This window comes from Mustela erminea, chromosome 5 (assembly GCF_009829155.1).
Source record: "Mustela erminea isolate mMusErm1 chromosome 5, mMusErm1.Pri, whole genome shotgun sequence".
NCBI lineage: Eukaryota > Metazoa > Chordata > Mammalia > Carnivora > Mustelidae > Mustela > Mustela erminea.
Genome location: NC_045618.1, coordinates 50212199 through 50235581, shown reverse-complemented (window position 1 = coordinate 50235581; position 23383 = coordinate 50212199). Strand labels below are relative to the sequence as shown.

The following is a 23383-nucleotide window of genomic DNA, read 5'->3' as shown; positions in this document are numbered from 1 at the left end:
TACTCCACAGTGATTTCAAATCTGCAGTAACTTGTTACAGCAGCACAAATATGCTTTATCTCCACACTCAGACTCCCCAGCTATTGTTTCTTTACCACGTTTACCACTTCACACAGGCTACTTTGGTGCATTTTACCTCAAACAGGGACAGTGTCCCACGGAACCACCACATAACCTCAATTGAGGAAATCATGATGGTTCCCACATTTGAACCCAGACCACAGGCCCGCTTCAGCTATCACCACCTGCCCGACAGTCTGAAATGTCTTCTGCATTCGGATCCAGTTTTCTTCTTCTGGAACTTCTTCTAGGACTTTCCCTTATTTGGGTAACCTCGTTGGACTTAAGGGGCACAGATGGCTCCCATCTGAGTGGTATTTCTATCTGGCTTATGTCACTGGGGCTGTTTTCAGTGTCTACCCACACTGTGACATGCATCAGTCCTTCATTCACTTTTTCACAGTGACTGAACATAAGAGCATTGATCCCTTAAAACATTTCAGGTACACAATTCTCTGGCCTTAGGTGAGTTCCCAAGGTTGTACATCATTCTCCAGAACTTCCTCATTCTCCTTGAGGGAACTTGTATGCATGAAACACCAATTCCCCATTGTTCTTTCCCTTGGCCCCCTGCAGCCACATCCAGCTTTGTGTACCAGATGCCTCATCCAAGTGGGATCATACAGTCTCTGTCCTTCCGTGACTGGCTGATTTCACTCAGGTAATGACTTCCATGTTCAACCCGTGTTGTAGTCTGTGTCAGAACTCCCTTTGTTTTTAAGGCTGAATCATGTTCCATGGTGTATAAACCAGATTTTGTTTATCCATTGATCTGTCAGTGGACACTTTGGCTTTTGTGAGAAATGCTGCTCTGAATATGGGTACTTCTACTTTCCATTTTTGTGGGCATATAGGCTGCAGTGGAATTCTGTATTTAATATTTTAAGGAACCACCATATTCCCTCCCCACCACCACCACAAATGAGCCATTTTACTTCATTCCTTCATAGGGCAGAACAAGATAGCCATTTATGTATCTACCTCATTTTGTTTGTCCTTTTCCCTATGGATGGACATTTGCATAGTTTGTGGTTTTTCTTTATTGTGAACACAGATGCTATATATAGTCCTGTACATTTTTGTTTGTTAAAGCCAGTGTTTTCAATTTGGGGTGTATATATCTAGGAGTACAACTGTTGAACCATATGGTAATTCTCCTTTGATCTATTTGAGTAAATGCCAAACTATTTTATAGGTAGACTGCCCCATTTTTTACAAGCAAGGTTTAGGGTTTCAGTTTCTCAACATCTTTTTGTTATTTTTCATTTTCTTGATCATAGTGATTCTACTTGTGTAAAAGGACATGTAAGTGGTTTATATCTTCATTTCCATAAAGACTTTTTTTTTTTTTATCTATTAAGGTCATCTGTTTAAACTCTGTGGATGCCAACCACTTTTTGGTCACTGACTGTAAAACAGATGGGTATTTATCATTAACTTTCAAATACCTGGATCTTTGACAAATTGCACTTTTTTGGTTCAAATGAGTAGACTTCCAATTGGACAAATTGGATTCAGATGTTTCTTTTTCCTCCATTTCTCCTGGTTTATTAGGAAGAGAATCATTTACTTCAACACCAGGCTTCAAGTAAGAATATTTTCCTGGAGAATCTGATTGGGATGCTTGTTTTTCCTCCATTTCTCCTCCTTTCTTAGGAACAGAATCTTTCTCCTCAGCAGTAGGCTTCAAGAAAGAATATTTTCCCAGAGAGTCTTCTACTTGTTCATTTAATGTACTTGTCCCTTTCTGATCTGCATTTCCAGATAAATGATCAATGTATTTCTCTGGAAGACTCTCAGAATTACTCTCAGAATCCCAAGGTGATTCTTCATTTTGTTCTGCAAATCCTAATGCTGACAGCATAACATGTCTATCATTTTTATCTGCCCTGTCAGCAGAAGTCAGTCATTAACTGTTTGCTCTTGTGGAACACTTTCAATAATACCAAAGTCCTTTGTTCCAATTGCTGGCTGCTCCTCTCCTTCCTTTGTAAGACCAAAGCCTAACAATGTGAAAGGAGGTCTTAGAAGAGAATCAGGTGATGGCAAAGCAGGAGGAGAAGAGTCACAGACTTCAACTGATGGTTTGGAAGGAATGCCAACCACATCTTCACATTTGTTATCAGAGCTATCATCCTCAAATAAAGTTTTATCTCCTGGTGATACAAGGCCAAGTTTTGTTTCCAAATTCTTGAAATGCTGAGAAACATTCATTAGTTTTTTTAAGTTTGGTTTTGAGGTAGTCTTCATACTCAAACTTAAGACTTCATCATCTGATGTAGGCCATGAAGCATTATTTGATGAAGTTCTAGAATTTAGGTGAGGTTCTGTGGGGTGAGGTCTGGAGTGGATGACCAAGAAAGAATTCTTGAGACATTTTTGGTGCAAAATGGTGGTCTATTAAAGCACGGGGACAGGATCCGTGGGCAGAAAGCTGCTCTGCTATCCTGCGGAGTGGCTGATTATGTACACCGGAGCTGGGTAGGTGAGGACAAAATGGGTGTTCAGAAGACTGTCAGGATACTGGAGGCCTGGTTATTGTCAAGCCAAGGCTGTTTTTACCTCCAATGAGGCACTAACAGGAAGACAGTTCAGTTGGGAGTTTCCTGGTGGAATGTTACATTTCTCCTATCAAGTGTCCTTGTCAATGAGCTTTAGGTTTAGAAGAAATTTAACTTTATTTCTATTTACTTTCATCTCAGCCTCCTTCAGTTTTATGGAGGGGAGGGCGAATGTTTGGGCTTTAGGAACTGAGTTGCTTGTCTCTGGAAGTTAGGCTGTTGATAAGATAGCTTCTTTGTTGTAAATCACTAGGACATTTGTAAACCAAGGGAGACTCCTGCCTTGCAGGATTGTGATCTCTGCAAGTTAACTATTTGTTTTTCTTTTTAGGGCAGACAGGAGTGCCTGAGGGATGTCACACATGTCACTGAAGTGGGGGGAGAGGGGGTGTAAGGTGCCAGCTTTTTCTTTGTTCTCCATCAGCCTTCTGCTCCCTCATGATTCCTCCCTGAACAATTTTGACCCTTAAATCTTTAAGGTAGTTGAAGGTGGAAGGTCTCATCTTCTGTAACATCTTCTTGCTGTATAGGGGCATAGAGTTGTCCCTACCTATTTGGGTCAACATTGATCAGTTGAGGAATGTGTAGGGGAGTTACAAAAGACAGAGGCAGCTGAATCCAGTGCTGACAGTGACGAAGTATCTCTGTGCATGGTAAGGATTATCTGTCACGGTGAAGTCATTGCAGCAATGGAGTCTTGGCACCAAGTAGAGAAACACTGAACAAAGCAACACATTAAGATTAATAAGGCTATAAGAATGAGAAGCCCGAAAAGAAGATTTTAATTGCAGGCCACAGTCCTCCTTTAAACCAGGAACTTAACCCATCACTGAGAGAGAGAAGGATCCTGTAGAGACTCAATCTAGGTATTCATATATTTTATTAATCCTGAGAAATTTTTGTGGTATTCTGGGATGTACACACAACATTCTGCTTTGATAATTGCACATGTGCCACCCTGTGCTGCTGTCAGGACATCTAAGGCCATCCTATTTTGTAGGACTGCCTTGCTCATCTGTGAGACTTTGATATTAAGTAGGGAGATGCTATTTAGTGAATCATTGAGTGCCTTTGCAGTATGTTTATTAAGGGCTTCTACATGCCAAATGACATCCTCTAGTCCCACAGATTGAGCAAAAATGGATGTTAAGTGATCATACCATTTAAAAACAGATCGTGTCCATCTTTGCTTTAAATCGGGGAGATTAACTGGAGTGATGATGGTTTTAGGAATGAGCCCATGAATCCAGGCAAATCCTAAGGTACAGCGATCTATCCACCCTGGTGGAAGCCAGGGCCACAGGTTAGTTCCACATATCCAGTGGGTTCCATTTGAAGCTGACCATTTAATGCCAGGTCACCTCACCCAGTCAGTAGCAAACCAGTCAGTAGCCTGGAGTACTATTATTTGGGAACACATTTCTAATGATAGCCATCCTAGATGTTGTGTGTTATTTGCCCAAATATCATATGTATGATTTCTTTGTTCGAAGCATAAAACTGCCTTTTGACTGAGCTGTCCAATAGTGGGTGTGAGCCACAAATATGTGTCCCATCCTCAGTAGAACGATAAGGAGGGTTTTGTAACTTAGGCCCATATTTGATTGGGGAGTTATGGCTTGACAGCAATCCCCTTTACTTCCAAATAGCTCCATGAGCATGATGTTTGTTAGGGTGGGGTTAAGGTTAGGGCTTAGGGTTAGGGTCTCCCTGTCCTTTGTTGTACAGAGCCCATTCTTTCCCAGTAACCAGCAGAATGATCTCAGAACATAACCTTTGAGCCTCTCTGTGATCCGCTCCCTATCTGCCTGTCCTCTCCAGCCTTTCCTCTCCCACTGTATCCCTCCAACCCTGTGGGCCTCCCTGGTGTGTGGTCCTCCCACATGTGGCTTGGGCCTGACTCCAGGCTTTTACATTCTCCTTGCCCTCTGCCAGGAGCACTCCTCTCCCCCTGATTCATGTCTGCCTTGTTCCCCTGTTGGCTGTACCTGGACTTGCCCCCCAGTGATCTGACTCGTGTCTGCCAGATGTGTGTGGCCTTGTCCCCCATTTAAATATAGTGCCCACTTTCCCTGTGTCAGTGATTTACTAAGCTGCCGGGTATGGGGTTAGGCACAGGGAAGTAGCTTTAGTGCCTGTGTGAAAAAATAAGTCTCAGGGCACCTGGGTGATTCAGTCGTTAAGCATCTGCCTTCAGCTCAGGTCATGATCCCGGGGTCCTGGGATTGAAACCCGCCATGTTGAGCTCCCTGCTCAGCAGATAACATGCTTCTCCCTCTCCCACTCCCCCTGCTTGTGTTCCCTCTCTAGCTGTCTCTCTCTCTCTGTCAAATAAATAAATAAAACCTTAAGAAAAATCAATCTCAGAGGGTCTCACCACCCTTGCTGACAATGGGGGAGCTGCTGTCCCCACAGGTAGTCCCCTCAGAGAGAGAGGACTTCCGACTTCTTGGAGCTTAGGAGATGTAGACCTAGACCTGGAAGCTTCACTCTTGGACTCACGGCTGTGGTCTAAGCAAGCACCCTCTACTAGCGGTCCTCTTTCCCCTTCCCTGCCCATGGGCTGGACCTGATTCCTGATCTGGGGGATTTTGAGGGTGACCACTCCTAGGAATAGCAGTGGTTGACTGATGGACCTTGTCAGCAAGAGGCCCAGAAGTCTTCAAGGGAGGATCCTATGGGAGTGGAGACAGCTCTGTGGGGGCCAGTGACAGCCCCCTCAAAGCAAAGTGGGGCAAAAGGCCAGCCCTGCTAATTCTAGCCAGTCTGTAGGCCATAGAAAGGAGGGCTGTGCCCAAAGGTGCTCCATTCCTGGCAGGTGGGGACAGGACCTGCAGCGGGTCGGCCAGGGGAGGGCACATGCAGGGTTTGCCTGGGAGCTCAGCACAGGGAAAGCATTCCTGGCTCTAGCATGCTGACGGTGGGGTTGGTTTCCTACCTCTGAAGCCTCAGGCTCCCCTTTGTATGATGGGGTGCTGATAGCCCCCATCTCTGGAAGCGGAAGGTAGGGAGGCCCCACAAGCAGACTTGCTTGGGACAGGATGGGAGAGTGACTGTAGCTTAAAGCAGCTCAGGGCCTGCCCCCTTGAAGAAGGTGCACACGTCCATGGCCCCCAGCTGTGGGATCCTGCCGCCAGGCTCTGACAGTAACCCTCCTCCTGCCTTGTCCCTCGTCCCTGTAGATATGTGGTCTTCCTGGAGCTGTCCCTGCAGAGGGCAGAGAGCCCCAACATGGTGGGACACAGGGTTACCTACTAGGTTGTCACCGACCAGCAGGCTGCTGGGCCTGTGTGACCCCCTGGGAGGGCTGGAGGGTGGTGGTCCTCCAGGTCCCCGGCGCCCCACAGTGGCAGGATATGTTCATGCAGCACATAGCAATAATCTGCTGCTTCTGTGAGCAGCACTTTCTCCGTGAGGAGGACGACCTGGTGTGTGCGGATGTGGACATGAAGTTCTGCGACCATGTGGGCATGGAGATCCTGTCCCCACACTTTGGCACCCTGCACCCCGTTTTCTACCGGGTGTCCCATGAAGACTTCAGGTACTAGCGCCAGACACAGTCCCAGGCCCACATCCCCAGGGACCAGGGTGATGTTTACTACATGGGGGCCTTTTTGCGGGGGTTTGGTGGTGGAGGTTCACTGACTGACCTTGGCCTGTCACCAGGTGATGCAGGTCGACCTGGCCAATGGGACTGAGGTTGTGTGGCCTGACAAGAGCCACTTGAACAGGTACCTGCTGGACCACAAGCCCACCAAGGTGTTATCCCCAGAGGATCTGTGGGAGCTGCGGCATGTGGGCTGTCCACTGAAGGACCTGTGGGGCCCATGGTGGCTGGGCTGCCCTCTCTGGCCTTCAGGAAGAAGCTGAGATTCAGGCCATGCCCAAGAATCACCAGGACATCCGGGACTCATAAGGGGCTGTCCCCATCTCCATCCGGGGGGTGCTGTCCTGAGCAGAGATGTCAGAGGAGGTTCCTACTTCTGTCCCCCTGAGGAGAACCTGGAACCCAGCCCTGCCTACACTGGCATGTCCAGGGTCCCCAGCTGCACCCGCACACAGGAGTCCCGCCTGGAAACACAAAGTCCTCTCTTTGTGGTCACTACAGTTTGATAAGTTCTGGCTCATTTGCAGCTGTGAATGGCTCCAGTTTTATGTCGGATGTTTTTCTGTGTCAATGCTGAGCAACCATGTGAGAAAGAACAATCAAGGAAAAAGGTTTTCTTCCTGGTTCTAGACATACACCAGCCAATGGGGGTGGGAGTGGTCCTGCAACAGCTGTGGAGCCAGGATGGCCTCTGGTCGGGTCTTCCCTCCCAGTCCCTGCACCTTGCCATGGCCATGGGGCTTCAGGGGCAGGGCTGCACCAAGCCACTTCTCAGACCTTCAGTCCCCTGACTGCCAGAGGCCGTGGCTGTGGCTGCTAGCTCAGCCTCCAGGAGCATGGAGCCCTCTGAGTTATGCACGGTTTCTGCCTTGGTTTTATTTTTTATTTCTTTAATTTAATTTTTAAAATTTAAATTCATTAGCCAACATATAGTACTTCAGTACATTTTAATATAGCATTCAGTGATTCATTAATTGGTGCTCATCACAACATGTGCACTCCTTAATACCTGTCACCCGATGCAAATTAATTTACAATGGCAAAAAGCAAATCAGTGGTTTCTTGGGGATGGGAGTGAGGAGGAATGAAAGGGAAGGATTAAGGTGTGGGAAGAAACTTTTGGAGCTGATGCATATGTTTATTACCTTGATTGTAGTAATGATTTCACTGGTGTTTACATGTGTCAAAACACCAAGTTTTACTCTTTAAATATGTGCAGTTTATCATTACATCAATAAAGCTATTTAAAAAACAAAACAAAACCAAATACCTGTCACCCAGCTACCCCATCCCCCCACCCCCCTCCCTTCTGTTACCCTCAGTTTGGTTCCCAGAGTCCAGAGTCTCTTCATGGTTTGTCTCCCTCTCTGATTGCTTCCCATTCCGTTTTCCCTCCCTTCCCCTGTGGTCCTCTGCGCTATTCCTTATGTTCCATGTATGAGTGAAACCATGTGATAATTGTCTTTCTGTACTTGACTTATTTCACTCAGCATAATCCCCTCCAGTTCCATCCATGTTGATGCAAATGGTGAGTATTTATCCTTTCTGATGGCTGAGTAATATTCCATTCTGTACATGTGGACCACATCTTCTTTATCCATTCATCTGTCAAAGGAAATCTAGGCTATTTGGCTATTGTGAACATTGCTGCTATGAATATTGGGGTGCAGGTGGCCCTTTTTTTCCCACTACATCTGTATCATTGGGGTAAATACTCAGGAGTTCAGTTGCTGGGTTGTAGGGTCATTCTATTTTCAACTTCTTGAGGAACCTCCATGCTGTTTTCCAGAGTGACTGCACCAGTTTACATTCCCACCAACAGTGTAAAAAGGTTCCCTTTTCTCCACAACCTCGCCAACACTTGTTGTTTCCTGTCTTGTTAATTTTAGCCATTCTAACCGGTGTAAAGTGGTATCTTATTATAGTTTTGATTTGTATTTCCCTCATGTCAAGGGGTGTTGAGCAATTTTTTTTTGTTTTTTGTTTTGTTGAGCAATTTTTTATGTGTCTGTTACGAGCCTCCTCGGTCTCCTCTTCTCGCCTCATTTTGCTCCTCAGCCTGAAGATGGTCCCAACTAATCTGCAGCTTTGACGACCAGTTCAGTCCAGATGCCAGGAACATACCCCGGGGGGCTCAGCCTCACCTACCCCATCTGTCCTGTCCACATCAGGTGCCTGTACCCACCCCCCAACCAGCAGGCCACCTGCTCCTCTCACAGATGTCCCCATATCAGGAGAGGGAAACACCAAGTCCAGACCCTTGGATTCCTCTGTGACTCTCCCAGTAGTGAGTGGCTGCTGGAGGACATTTGGTGTCCAAACCATTTAAAGGCATATGTGAGTCTCTGCTGCCTAGGGCAATGGATAAAGAGTTGGGGCAAATAGAAACCAAGCAGAATCTCTGGAAGAAAGGCTGAGTGAGGAGGGGCTTTAGGGAAGAAGGGCCTGGAAGCTCTGATCTAGTCCCAAGCCCCTGGGATACTGCATGCATGGGCTGGGTGCCTACTCAGGGCTGACTTGAGAAAGCCCGAGGTTCTGCCCTCCGGTGGTTTTCAGACTTGGAAAGTGGGAAGTGAAGGCCAAGGCAGAGTGCTAAGAGGCGTGGCTGGTGCTGAAGGTGTCTCTCGACACCCACACACCCAGAGCCCTCTTTTCCATCTGCGAAGACTGGAGGGTTTTTTTTTTTTTCTCTAGAAGGAGGGCAGTTTCCAGATGTTTAAGGAAATCTCACCCAGTCAACAGTTACCACTACATTCATAGACAAGACATTTCTGTGGCCACACATGAAAAGGGATACAGATTTGACAAAATCAGTTCAGAAATGTCTGTGCCAACAGCAGAACTGCAGGGAGAGGAGCAGCAGCAGTGAACCCTGTGCAGGGGAAGAACTAGTATTTGTCTTGCTACACTGCACTATTCACAGTGTCCCTGATCCAAAGGCAGAGAGATGAGTGGTGGTGATACAGGAAAGGAATGTATTTCAGGGCAGCTGACACCAGAAGACTGAGGACTGGTATGGTCTCAAGGTGTTGAGAACACTCCTGGGCTTTTATATGAGGAAAATCTAGGATAGGGGTTGGTGGGCAGGTGCAGGGGGTCAGCAAAGTTCCAATCATTGTCTTGGGGTCCATCATGCAGGGTCTTGCTGGTGTTGGGCAGTGGTTATTGCTTGAGGGGTGGTTTTCATGCCCACTGGGTCTTTGACTTAACAGACAATCCTGAAGGAGGGATGTCATCAGGAAGTACAGATGAAGGTCAGAGTGGAGGTGGGTAAAGGCCTCTTTCACTCCAAGAGTGGGGGAGCTCTGAGACTCTGCCCCACACCTTGCCCTGCTCATCACTTCCAGCTGCCTGGTCCTGAGTTCCGTCCTTTTACTGATCTGGTCATCTAGTAAGTAACATGTTTCTCTGAGTTTCATGAGCCACATGAGCAAACTATTCAAACCTGAGGAGGAGGTTGTGGGGCCCTCCAATCTGTAGCCATAGCTCAGAAACACGGGTGAACTCTCTGCCCAGCCACTGGCTGACCACTAAGTTAACAGCACAGGAATTCAGTGGCCACACACAGCAAAGAACACAGACTTGACAAAGTTCGTTGAGAAAAGTCACTAAACCAACAGTAGCAACCACGATAAGCAGCAATAACAAAGCCTGGGACAGGGGGAGGTCTGATATTCAGGATGCTTCCATTATAATATTCATCATCACACCCTGCATCTGTCAGTGGAGCCAAGTCCCCTGGCTGGGGGTTAGGTAGCTGCCTACATGTTCCATCTGCCTCTCCCTGGCTTCTCCAGCCATGCACAGCCCTGTGCTGCTTCCCAGCAGAGGGTGGTTTTAACCAAGGTGGGGAGGACAAGATGGATTTTCCAGGGCTGCAAGAGACGAAAGTTTTCTTCAACTCCTCTTAAGGTCCCTGGCTGGTTTAGAAATTGATGAAGACAGATGAACAGGAAAAAAGCTGATCAAGTGTATTGATTTTTTTGGTGGTAGCCTCACAAGAACAAGGAGGCCAGCAGGGGCAACTAGAGTAGACAGTTCTATGTTTTAGGCAAAGAAGCAACATATGAAGAATTGAGAGACACAGGGGTTTGAGCTAGGGCTGGTAAATGGTAAAAAAGTAACTAGGAAGATAGAGGCTAGTTTAACCAGGTTTGTTCCTATAGCCTTTGTGGCCCTAAATCCCTTGACTCTGGTGATAAGCATGTCCTCCCTGCAGTCTGGGGAGAGAAAGTGCCCCATGGGAGTATTCTGACCTGCTTCACGGACGAGGGGCTGATTGCTGGGGATCAGAGGGAACTTCCTGCTTCTGCTCTATGGAAAATTCTTTCAGTTTCTATATTTAACTTGCCAAGGTGCCATATTTGGGGTAGTGTGCCCTGACCCTTACTGCTCTGGTGGTGTACTCCATCTCCTCCTAGTATCCAGGACATTGAATGCACTGCTGTGGAGACCTCCCAGCCCTGGAGCCCAGTCCAGAGAGGCACCTGCCTCCAAGGAAGGGTTCCCTATGACTTCCCACATGGCTTCCCTATTGCTAAGGGTGGCCACTCCTCCTTGGGGAGATTGGGTGAGAGTGTGCAGATCTTACTTAGAGAAACTGACTTAATTTCCTGCAAATGTCTACCCAGTACTGGGATCATATAGGAGTTCTGTTTTTAGTATTTGGGGGAAACTCCATACTTTTCCAAGCATGGCTATGCCAACCAAGGTCAATTCCAGATGATTTTACCCATAAACCAGAGATTTTTCAAGATCCTCTCCTGCAGAGAACATGAGAACATTTTCAAGGCCTTGCAAAGTATACTAATCATAGGAACAACCCAGTAACTCAGAAATTACTGAAATGAACTAGTTCTCCTTCTTACATTCCTGGCTAGTGTACTGGTCTGTGGCTTGATCCCACCTCAGGCAGCTGGAAGGTTGACTTCCCAGGTCGGCTGCCACTGACATGACTACTATTTCTAGAAATTCTTTGGACTGTGGCCGGGTTTCCTGACCTGTTCACAGATCAAGTTGGCAACCTCTGACAGTGGAGCCACGGGTCCTCCAGGCGTGTTCCCTCCCCCATCCCCAATTGGAGCCATCACACTGAGGGTTTAGGTGATAGGAGCTGCCCCTAGGCAAAACCACCTGAGATTTCCACTGTCCCTACCCAACCTTCACAGTTACTTCTGTGCCTCTGCTGTCTTCCTGGATCCCTGACCTGGCTGTTTTTGGACAGCTCATCCAGCAGTACCCTCACTTTCTGGGAGGGGGATTTACTGGAATCTGCGGTGTGTCCTGCTGCCCCACCTGGATCATTTTTTGAAGGCCACATTGTCTGGGCTGACTGAGGACCCAAGACCATGTCTGGAGGGGTCCTAAGCAGAGCTGGTGGAACGGGAGGGCTCCAAGGCACAGAGGCAGGTTTCCAGAAAGCTATCTGGGGTCCCTGGCATTTTACCATTTTTGAATCAAAGCCCTGTGATCTTTAAATTGCCAGAAATATTACAGCATGGACCAGAAAATCACATGTCTCTGTGCGCCCAACACCACCTAAACTATTGGCCATTTCTTGCCCTTGAGCTGAGTACAAAGGATTGGGAGTAGGAGCTTGAGGGGAGGTCCTGGGCCAGCCATTGTGTTTGGGGACACAGACCAGACAAGCTTGTGCTGAGCCTCAGGAGGGGGCCTGTGTGGAGACCCCAGCTGTAGACACTGCTATCTGCTGATGCCCCCTCAGTCCACCCCAGAGTACCTGCTGCTGGGAGAGCACCTGCCTGTCCTCTCTACCTAAGGGCTCTCTCCTGCACCAGCCATGCTCCTCCCATGCCAGTCACTGCCAGCCTGCAGCCTGGGAGGATGGATTCCCTGATGACCTCCAGCCCTGGGGACAGATCCAGTGTGGGTGGGACGTGGTCTCCCAGCAGACCTGAGCACCAGGCCCCCAAGGTGCTCACTGGTCTCCTGGGGGCTCACTGTGCCATGTCCTCCCTCAGGCTCTCTGGGCCCAACTCCTCCTCTGCTCAGGAACCACGCATGGCCCAGGCTCCACACCCTGTGACTGGAGCGGGTCATCCGGATCTTCTGGACTCCTGCTTCCATGCCCATGACATGGGCATAGGCTGGCCTCACAGACTCATCAGAGGAGACCCAGTGCAGTAAGAAGCAGGCCGCTTCAAGGGAGATGTCAGGTGACCCCAGAGGGAGAACCCAGGCCTTGCACAAAACACAGAGCTTATGGAGCCCTGTGTGGGATGTGGGCAGCAAACCAAGGGGCATGGGGAATCCTGGTGAGGGTGGCCCTGGTGGGGGGAGGAGAGACCACAGAAGGGCCACAGAAAAGGCAGAGACAAGGAAGACAACAGGACAGGGCTTTCCAAGGAGGTCGATGGAAGAGTCAGAGGATCACAGAGACCCTTGGGAAAACTTGGAGGCCCTGGAGATGTTGGCTGAAACGCTGTCATTTGATCAGAAAAGTTGTTTCACAAACCCCCAGTCCACACTGGATGACTTACTTTTTGTTGCTTCTAGAAATCAGGGCCTATGGGCCATTAGCACTTACATTGCAGGAAGTCTAGGATATATTTACTTTTCATCACTTTTTAGGACTAGATTTTTCTACATGAAGTGCAAAGCATGGCTGTCCCCATTCTTTGTGCAACCAGCCTCTGTTTTCAGGAGGAGATTCCCGGTGCTCATCACCACTGCTACCCACAGGGACTGCCCCTGTCACCTCCCACAGTGGACATGACCATGTGGTTTGGGGGGGGAGGTGCTCACTGATGAAGCCCCAGTGCTCAGTACAGAGAAGGGACCCCAGATATTCCGCTGAATGAAGGAGGGCATGAGGGAGGGAAGGTAAAGAGGAAAAGGAGGGAAGGAAGGAGAGGAGGAAGGGAGGGGGAGGAGGGAGAGAGGGATGGGGGAGGAGGGAGAGAGGGATGGGGGAGGAAGGGAGGGCGTGAGGGAGAAAGAGAAGGGCGAGGAGGAGGATGGCAGGAGTGTTGATGAGAATGAGGGAGGGGAGATGGGAGGCAGGGAGGGTGATGGAGTTGGGGTGGGAAGGGAGGGGTGGAGGGGGAGGAGAGAGGGGTAATGAATGAGACGGTGAATAAATGAGGTAGGGAAGCAGGGAGTGAAAGAGCAGAAGTCTTGTCCATACATCAGGAGCCATTAGTGGGGTGAGGTCTGAGGGCATCACAGCCTGGGCCCTGGATGGTGGCTCAGGGCACATCCATCTGTCCTCCCAGTGCTGAGCTTCCTTCTCCTTGGCCCTCCTGTCACCCTGGATCCTCTCCACCTCCTCAAACAATTCCTAATGTCCCCAAGAGCAGGGTGGCAGGAGGGGGGGTCTCAGGAGGGGCTTCCCGGATCCTGTGCCCGAATGACACTGGGACAGTAGCTACAGGACATTCTGTCATGAGGACTGGGACTGTGGATCCTATCCATCTTGAACATTAGCATTGTTTCATTCCCTGCTCTCTCCAATGCTGCTGTGCTGAACACTCCTGACAATTCATCTGTGAAAAATCATGCTGGAGTTTCTGGGGCTGAGTCTGAGGCTGAGCACTGCTAGGTGATGGGTGCACCTGTGGCCTGGGATGAGTGCTGCTCACTGTTCTCCTGGATAGGGGTACCCTTCTCTCCAGGGGGACCCTTCTCTCCAGGGGGACCCTTCTCAACCAGGACCTCTGGTTCTTCACATTCTCCCCCGGGCTGCCAGTCCCCAGACCAGACACTTGCCACTCTGAGGGTGACCAGAACCGCCTCCATAGGGTTTCCTTTGTCAACGCCCTTCCTCAGGAGCTCCTGCATCTCTGACGCATACTCCCCATGTGCCTATCCCCCCACCTGGACTTGTATGCATTTGGTCTCTGTCCCTGTGGAACCCCGTGACTTAGAGCCTGGTTTGGAGCAGAGTCAAGTGAAACTTTTCTCTGGCCTTGGGTTGTGAGCAATGTGTTTGCCCTCTGTAGTGTATCTTTCAGCTTTCTGCATTTCTCTGGTTTCTGTGTGGGCCACAGGAGGAACCAGCCGTGTCCTGTCTGGGGTCAGGCTGTGGTGACCCAGTAGGAACAGGGGACTTGACCCCGAGATTGTGCCCATAATTCCTAAAGGGGCCTCTATGATTACATCTCATCTGTAATCCTTCAGGGGTTTCAGTATCAAATAAGGGAAATTCTATGTCACATAAACTCAGAAAAAAATGAGTCCCCTTTGAAAATAGGTGGGCAGACACAAAAACACATATTGTGTGATTCCGCATACAGAAACATCCAGAACAGGTAAACGAACAGAGAGAGAAAGCAGCTTAGGTGTTGCAAGAGGCCGGGCTGGAGGAGAAATGGGCAGGGAGGGCTTTGGGTTCAGGGTCTCCTTTGGGGAAGGAGATATCCTGCAGTGATGTTCTGTGGTGTGGTGGCACGGTGTTGGGCATGTACTTAATGCTCGTGATGTGTTTAAGTGAAAACAAGTAATTCTACTTAAAACAATAAACAATATGCAAAACATGGAAAGATAAAATAACAGTATGTACCATAGAGAAAGAATATACAGGTAGGGGATGAAACATTCCTGCAGGCCATCAGGTTCAGGGGATAGAACAAGGGGTAACTGTATGAGGAGCAGGGCTGCAGGCTCTGGATGTGACTCTGGGAGCCCCACAGGAGCAGGAGTAGGGGCAGGGGTTGAGACGGTGCAGGGACAGGAGCAGGGACAGATGCAAGAGCAGGAGCACAGGCCAGGGCAGGGGAAGAGGGAGCGGCTCTGGCAGGGGCAGGGGCAGGTGCTAGCTCTTCTGGGACAGCGTCAGGCTCTCTGTGGTCAGGTGCCTGGTCACCTGCTGGCTCCTGGTCTCCAGCTGAAATCTCTCCAGGCACCACCGCCCCCCCCAACCCCCGGAGCTGTGGATGAAGTTGGGGCCAGCTCTAGCTCTTCAGAGATAGAGTTAGACCCAGGTATCTAGGCCCCCACATTCCAGAGACAACCCCCTGCCCAGTTCATTTCGTTGGAGATCCTGGAACTAAGAACATGTTTACATGCCTTTGCAGAGATAGTGCTCAGCCCAGGGCGTCCCAGAGAAGCTACAGCCAGGAAGGAATCCTCACCGGGACATCTCCCCAGCTGCAGTCCACTGGCTCGGTGCTCTGAGCCCAGTCCTTGCTCCTGGCCTCACACCAGCTTCTGGGATCTCCTGCCTGTGGGACCTAGGACTGTCCCATCCCTAGACACCCACATACACCTAGCCCAGGCCTTCTCACCCTTGGGCTCGGCCTCCGTGGGTTCCAGGTCCTGGACCACAGTCTGGTGTGGTACCAGCAGGGACAGTGGCCTGGGCAGTGTCAGAGGCCTTCAGTCAGTCCCCAGTCCCTGCTCCTGGAGAGCCCCCTGTTGTCACTCCCTGTGTGAGGGAGATGGAGCAGGTGTTTGCCAGCCTCCTCCCTGCTTCATCCTCCCTGGTGTTCTGCAAAGACAGTGACCAGCATCTGGTCCGGATACATCAGAGCCTTTCATGGCCGTCCTCACTCTCCTCGTGCCCAGTCCCCCTGCTGCTCCCAGATCAGACACAGACCTATGCGTGCACAGCCCCACACCTGGGACAGGGACCCCTACCTATAGGACACAGGATAAACCCCTGGGAGAAGCTCATAGCCTCCCACACCCTGTCGCACCCAGTCAGCCTTGACCTATGGTGTGTACATGACCTGCCCACTGGGCATCTGAGCCCTTGTCAACCTGCTTTTGAATGTAATGGGTGCACCCCACATGAGCCTTCTTTACAAACACACACACACACACACACACACACACACACACACACACACACGCATGCACGCATGTACACATGGGGAGGAGACCTGGGGCTACACAGGTCAGATCAGAGCCTATGGGGCTTGGGGCTGGCTCTGGGCCTCATGGTGTCACCTTTCTGTACTTCCGGCCAAATGGCCAGAGATGTTGGGGAGCCCTGATATGACATCCCCAGCGAGGTAAATTGTTTGCAGGGTGTGCTTTCCTCTTTCTGCAGCCTCCGGACTTTGAGATGCAACAGGTAAACATGCTCTTCTTTTGAGGATCTCCAACAAAATGAGCTGGACAGGGGCTGTGTCTGGAATGTGAGTGCCTGGTTACTGGGTTCCAAATTCTGTTGGGCTCTGTTAGGGAAGTGAGATCACCACTTCCTGGGGACCCCTTACCTGACTTCCTCCTCACACCAGAGCCCCCTGAGGGCCCCCTCCCCCAGCTGCTCAATGCTCACCCTCTACCCCATGCCGTCCATACAGTGACACCCACAGAACTTACCCATTGCCTCAGTGAGGCCTGGGTGCAGATGCTGTCCCTGCTGTGAGGACACAGAGCTGGGTTCAGATGAGGCCCCTGCTCATGCTCAGGACTGTGACTCTGGACAGCCTTCCCAGGCTCCCCATCTGCACAGTGGGGTCTTCTGGCTTCTAGGGACGCCATCAGGGGTAGGACCTCTACATACATTCCTGCTATCACAGGAGGTTGGGACATGCATGTGGCAATACAAGAATGAGTGGGGGGCTGGGCAGTCCTAGAACACAGCTCAGAAGGGCCTGGGTCTGCTCTGGGGTCCAGGCAAAACCACCCTCCTCCTGTCTGTCTCCAAGCTCTCATGGGAAGGTTGCAGTGAACTGATTCTGACCTTGTCCTCTCATGACACAGACTTCCGGGGGCTCCCATTAGGTTTAGGCCCAGTCCCAGGGCCTCGTCTGCACCCATGTGGTGGGCAATCCCCACAGTGGTTTCTGGAATTCCCAAATCCTGGTCACACATCCCAGGGGAATTCTCTCCCCTCCAGAGTGGATGGCCTGTGTGACTGTGCTCTAAGGAATAGAATGGAGTAAAATGAAGGGATGTTGTTTCCAGCCTGATTGAAGAAAGTCTGTGACTTCTCCTGGTTCCCTCTCATGTGTTCATTCTTTGTCTCTGTCTTCTCTGTGTGTCTCTGTGTCTCTCTCAGGAGCAGGACCTGGGGGCTCTGGGGATGTGAGAAACCTCAGAAGCCTACCTTCTCCCCATTTCCCTCTCCTGTCCTGGTGCTCGGTTCCTTCCTAAGGCCTCCTCACCCTGACCAGAGCGCTGACTATGGAACCTCTTCCAAATGGGGACACTGAGGCTGCAACAAGGAGGGTCCTGACCTTGGTCCCCAGACCAGTGGTCCAATGCTTTGCCACGTTCTGCAAACCCAGGTCTTCAGCCCCCCAAGCCTCTAGGCTGTCCTCTGCTCAGAAGGACCTCGAGGGATTACAAAGCATTTCCCAGGGGTGGGAGCACAGTAGTCAGGGATGAAGATCCAAGACCAACAGACGTTTCTGCAAGTCTTTGGGACCCTAGGGACACCCCATCTCTATAGCCCAATTGACAGAAGAGTAAGCTGAGGCATTTTGTGCTTTAGCCCCATCTGGATTTGGGGGCATAATCTCTTCCTACTTTCAGTAGCCCAGGGTGGTGATGGACCCCAGACCCCAGACCCTGTCCTCTCCCAGTTCCCTGGAAACCCCCCTGGGCCCCTTGGGGAACCCCTGACCATCAGCCTGGCCTGTCTCCCGACCCCATGCTATGTATGGATCTGGGTTCTTGCCAGGGGTCCTGACACCCCTGCGCCATGGCCCAACTGTCTCTGACCTCTTTCTTCTTCCCCCCTTGTCACCTCGCTCCCAGTGTGTCTGCCCCTTCTGACCCCAAGCTGGGCAGTCATAGTGGTGTGTGTGTGTGTAGGCACACATGCCTCTACTTGTCTGGGGATGCCCAGGGTCACGTCCCCACAAGGGACGAGATGCATGCCTTGAACCCCTGAGGCTTCATTCCTGAGAATCTGAGGGGCTCTCACCCCCAAAGCGAGCCCCATGGGAGGGTTTGGACTGGACTGGGACTGGAGAGCAGCCCCGCTCCTTGGGCTCTGTACCCCTCATTTGTCCTGGGTGAGTCCCTACCTCTTTACTCCAGGTTCCCAATTGTCCCTAAGGGTTGGACATGAAAATGCTTGAACTTGTCCAGTCCTCCAGGGATAGGTGGAGGACAGGTGCACCAGGCCACAGGCCTCCCTCATGAGAGGGCCCGGTGTGCATAGGGGACCTGTACACAGCACCTGTACCATGACCCAGTCCCGTAGCAGACGTGCATGACACCCATGGCTCTGCATCTGACCCGTCTCCCGTGTTTCCTCAACACTGCCAAGGGCTCTGTGGCCCCAAAGTCTGCTTAGCCCTGAACTGTGCTCATCCTGGGCAGCAAGCCTCAGGGTGCAAGGCCAGGTGGGTTGGACATCTGGGGACACAAAGGTCACTGAATACCCCCCACCCAGCTGGCCGGGAATGCAGACTGCCTCCCAGGGTCCAGCTAAGTATAGGGCTGGGCCAGAGGACCTGGAGGCAGCAGTGGAGGCTGACTCAGGGCAGAGAGAAGAGCAGTCCCCCATTCCCCTTCTCTTCTCCTTCTTTGTCTTCCTGGTAGGACCCTGGGACAGAGGTCCAGCCTGTCCTTGGCAGCAGCCCTGGCTATAGTCAGAGGTGTGGGAAAGAGGCCGGGGTGGAGGGGCCCACCACCAGGATGCCCAAGTGTGAGGGTATTTTTACTGTAATGAGGGACCCCATGGGCCCTCAGGGATTTCAGCCCTTTTTTGACATGAACAGTGACCCCAGGACTCGGCCCCTGCCCCATCCTTCACCCTCCACGAGGCCTCACATCTCCCCAGCCCAGTCCTTGTCTGCAGCCAGTCCTCCCACCAGCCCCAGGAAATCCAGCTGTTCCAGGGGCTGCAAACTCATTACAAGCTGGAGCCAAGTCAACCCTATGGGGCCTGGTTCTGGGGCCTGGAGCCCCGCAGTGAGGAGAAGTGATGCGGCGCAGGAGCTGGGAGAGGGCAGAGTGGACTCTCCATGGAGGCCGTGGCTCCCCGGTCACCACAGACCCTGTTGTGTGCCGGCCCCTAGGGCACCCAGACTCCAGCTCCCAGGCAGGCTCCGGGATGGAGACCAGAGTGTGGCTCCAGCTAGCTCAGACGTGTCCCTCTGTCCTGTAGCTACAGCCTATCCCACCAGCTGCACTCCTCCTCCTAGTCAGCCGGTAACACCCTCAGGGCCAAGAAGAACAGTTCGTCATCCATCTCAGGGGCCAGTGTGTGGCTGGACAGGCAGGGGAGGGCTTGCTCTGGGTTCAGGGAGTCTCTGGCTGGGCTAATGGGGGCTCAGGAGGGCTGGCCTTCCAGCCCCTCTGCTGACCGGTCCTGTGACTAGAGCCATTTGCCTCCCCTCTATGGTCCTCGCTCTCCACCTCTGTGCAATACGGTGATGCTGAATGATTGCTTCCATGGCAGGAGCATGTGGGGTATTGGTGATTTACCTAAGCTGGGCACAGAGCCTGGACTGCAGAGTGCAGTGGAGGATGGTGAGCAGTGTCACAATTGAGCTCCCCTCCCCCCAAAAGCAATCCAGCCCTTCCATGCAGCTTCCAGGCCCCTGGGAGACCACACTCCTGACATCAGGTTCCTGTGTGTGGCTCTTCCTCAGCAGTGGGACAGGGTAGGGACCCTAGAACATGGGGCCAGCTCCTCTCTCTGAGGGCACAAGAACACGGAAGATTTTTCCTGGGGTCCCCAAAGGCCATGTAAGAGGGGAGGTAGCTGCCCCCAAACAGGACATTGAAATTCTGCTTCTGTTAGAACCTGAGCATTGGGCTTTGGTTCTTTCACTTGCTGGGTGGATGAGACACACACGTTCTCCATGACTCCTCCTCAAATGAAGAGCTCTTGCAGGGTCCTGGGTGATCTGGACTGGGGAGGGGAGAGGGGCCTGTCTCTTCTCTGGATCATGAAGGAGACCTGTCCTCTTAAAGATAGGATCATTTCAGGGCATGATCCTGGGCCAGGATGGGAGACAGCCCCCCATGGCTCCCGACTCTGGGGCTGAGGGGACCTTTCTCAGACACAGCAATGCCCACTCAACATGGGGGCTTCAGAAAGAACACATGCCTGTCCCACATCCTGCCCCAGGATTGGTGGCTGCCTTCCCCTGTTCCAGAGGAAGAGGGACATCCTCTGCTTCTCTGGGCGGGGGTCCTCTGACCCACGAGCAGACCCTGGAAGAGTACTAGTCTGCTCCTGGAACTGCACCAGCACTGAGTGGGCCAATCACTGTCCACACACAAACACAGACAACATGCTAAGGAAGCGCCAGAGGTGATCCTGTGCAAATGGCCTGTGTCCAGTGGGGGCTGGCAGCTTTAGTGCCCTCCAGCAGGCCCCCTTTTCCTGGATGCGAATCCTTCTGGAGTCTGTCCTCAGAGCTTCCTTCATGCTGGTTTTAGGACCAAGGGAGAGTCTGTGGTATGACTTAGAGGGCTCCACCCCTGTCTCCCTCCTTCTGCACACATCACTGCTCCCCAAGAAGCCGGGACTGCTGCTCCTACATACCCCATGCAAGGCTTGCTTAAGGCACTCATTGCCTCCAAGGCTCAGCCACTCTGGCTCTGTCACAGACACAGTGGCCACAGCTGCCTGGCTGGGCCAGGAGTCCCAGGAGAGCTCTTCTTTCCCAGGATCAGGGTTCATAGTCCTGGTAAGAGAAAGAAGTCCCATCTTCCCTCTGATAGAGAAGGTGAATTCCTGGGCTGGGTGGCCCTCGGGTGCCTGGAGAACATAGGGGTCTCCTGGAGAGAAGGGTGACAGGCACACCTATCTGAGAAAACAGTGAGCAACACCCATCCCAGACCGCAGGTGAACCCATCACCTAGCAGTGCTCATACTCAGACTCATCCCAGGAAACTCTGATGATTTTTCATAGATGTATTTTCAGGAGTGGTGAAGAGAGCAGGGAATGCACCAATACTAGTGCACAAGGAGATGGATTGTGACTCAGTTGTTTAAACTGCTGACTCTTGATTTTGGCTCAGGATGTTATCACATGGTGTGGGGTCGAGTCCCACTCCCACTCTGTGTTAAGTGCAGTGTGGACTCACGATTCTCTCCTCCACCTCCTGCCTCTCCCACCCCTCTTTTGCCATGCTCTCTCTCTCTAAAATGAATTAATAAAATATTTATAAAAATGGAATAATACAGAATGTACTTTTAAAAAATTGAAAAAAATCCCAACATTGATTTTGGCATTTTAAACATTTTCAGTATAAAGTCCGGTAGTGTTAAATATTCACACTGCTGTGAAACATATCTTGAGAATATTTCATCATGCAAATATGAAATTCTGTTCCCATTATTATATGTTTTTCATGTATAAAACATTTTATTTATTCATTCATCTATCTATCTATTTATTTATTTGATTATGTTTGGTTAGCCAACATATAGTACATTGGTTTTTGATGTGGTGTTTGATGGCGCTGATTCCACGTTAAAACCTACTAAACCCCTAGGGCCTACCTGGGCCTGCTTAGCCAGAGTAACTCCATATTGCCTAGATAGCCATTTTGTTGCCTAGGTAGCCATTTTCTTGTTACCATGTTGCCTAGGTAGCCATTTTGTTGTTTAATAAATGCCTCAGCAGTTGATGATATCAGTTCCAGGTAATGTTGCTAAAACACACACCTAAAATAAGGCCAGACAGGTAAAAGACCTCCAATCAGCCAAAGCGACATACATAGAGGTCTGCGGTTGTACCCTATAAAAACTAGCCTGTAAGACCAAGGGGGGTCGCTCTCTTCAGAGGCGGCCCTAGCCGGTCAGTCTGACTTCTAATGCTTGGCATAGACTGAAGCTTTACATAACTTTCACTTTTTCTCAGTCTCATTCCCCTGGCTGGTCAGTCTAACTTCCAATACTTGGCATAGAATAAGGCTTTGCATAACTTTCACTTTGTCTCAGTCTTGTTCCTTTCATAATAGACCCAACATTTGGGGGCTCGTCCAGGATCAAACAATGAGAACTGAGCCAGCATCAGAATTTCTGGGAAAAGCCTCCGGAGATAAGATCTCCAGATTTTATTCTGTGAGATCTGGTCTGTCTGTCTGGTTGCGGAGCTCCAGGGTATGGCCCACTGAGGAGAAGTTGGATGTAGCCATGCTCCCCAGGGCTGGAGTGGATGTGGGGACACCGCATCCCTCTTCTGGTAGATCGCCAAGGGGTTCGAGTCCCCCTAGGCAGTCAGGGGACTGAGAAAATCCCCACCAGCGGGTGGTTGCAGGGGATCGAGAAAATCCCCACTGGCTGCTGGGTCTATGGTTGTCTTTGTCTTGTCTTTTTGTTGTCTGTTGTGTTGCTCGTTTCTGGGGGACTGAGAAAATCCACACCAGTGAGTGTTTAAAAGGGACCGAAAAAATCCCCACCAGCGGCAGGTTCTGGGTAAGGGCCGCTGGGTCTGTGTTTGTCTTTGTCTTGTCTTTTTGTTGCCTGTTGTGTTCTTTGTTGTGTTTGAAGAAATGGGGCAAGCAGAGAGTAAGGGGACTCTGACTTTCATCTCTCCATTCCTCCTAATAGATGTGGGATTTATCCCTTGCTCATTTCTTGTGTTAGTGACTATAACTGGAGCCAACTGTGGTTAGTCTAACTTGAGACAGAGACTTTAAGGAATATTCCCAAGCAGCTGCCAAAACTCCCTTTGTTCTGGGGAAGTTCCTTGCCTTCTCTGGCCTGACCTGGACTGCCTAGCCACTCCACATTGCTGGAGTGAAAGCATGGCATCTGCTCCTCTCTTGGAGCTGATGAGCTCTAAAACTGGGAATCCTTTCTCTGCCTTCTGGCAGCACTTTTTTCTTCTGTCTCCCCCTTCTGTTTCTGCACCAGCTTGGGTGTGGCCTGCATAACTGGCCTCTAGACCATCCTCGGTGCTTCCTGCACCACGGCTCCTTCTCTCTTCACTGTCAAGGAGCAAGAAGAGCACCCCCTGGACCTAACAACCCCCACTCCAGATCTTCCCACCCGTGTTTCAGGTAAACATTAAAAGTGGAGTGGGTCCAGGTGAAACGTAAATCAGTATTTAAACTAAATTAATTTTGTTGGTTTAATTAAAATAGACGTGTCTTTAAAGTTACAGCAGTAAATGTGAAACTTCAATCAAAGTTTACTGAAGGTCAAATAAACTCATGTTATTTTTAAAAATCTGTTAGCAAAAAATTAACAGAACTTATCTGTATCTTGTCTGTATCAAAGTTTTAATGGGTAATTGTCAAAGTAGCTTTCAAAGTCTTTAAAGGTTTG

At 50.5% G+C, this 23383-nt stretch overlaps 1 long non-coding RNA gene and 1 pseudogene across 1 annotated transcript; both read left to right on the top strand.

Moving 5' to 3' along the window:
* Window positions 1–1414: 1414 nt before the first annotated feature.
* Window positions 1415–23383, top strand: LOC116590772. The gene is made up of 3 exons (XR_004285736.1): window positions 1415–1965; window positions 14494–14498; window positions 23370–23383. It is a non-coding gene; the product is annotated as an uncharacterized LOC116590772 (long non-coding RNA).
* On the top strand, window positions 4933–7136 carry LOC116590771 (annotated as a pseudogene).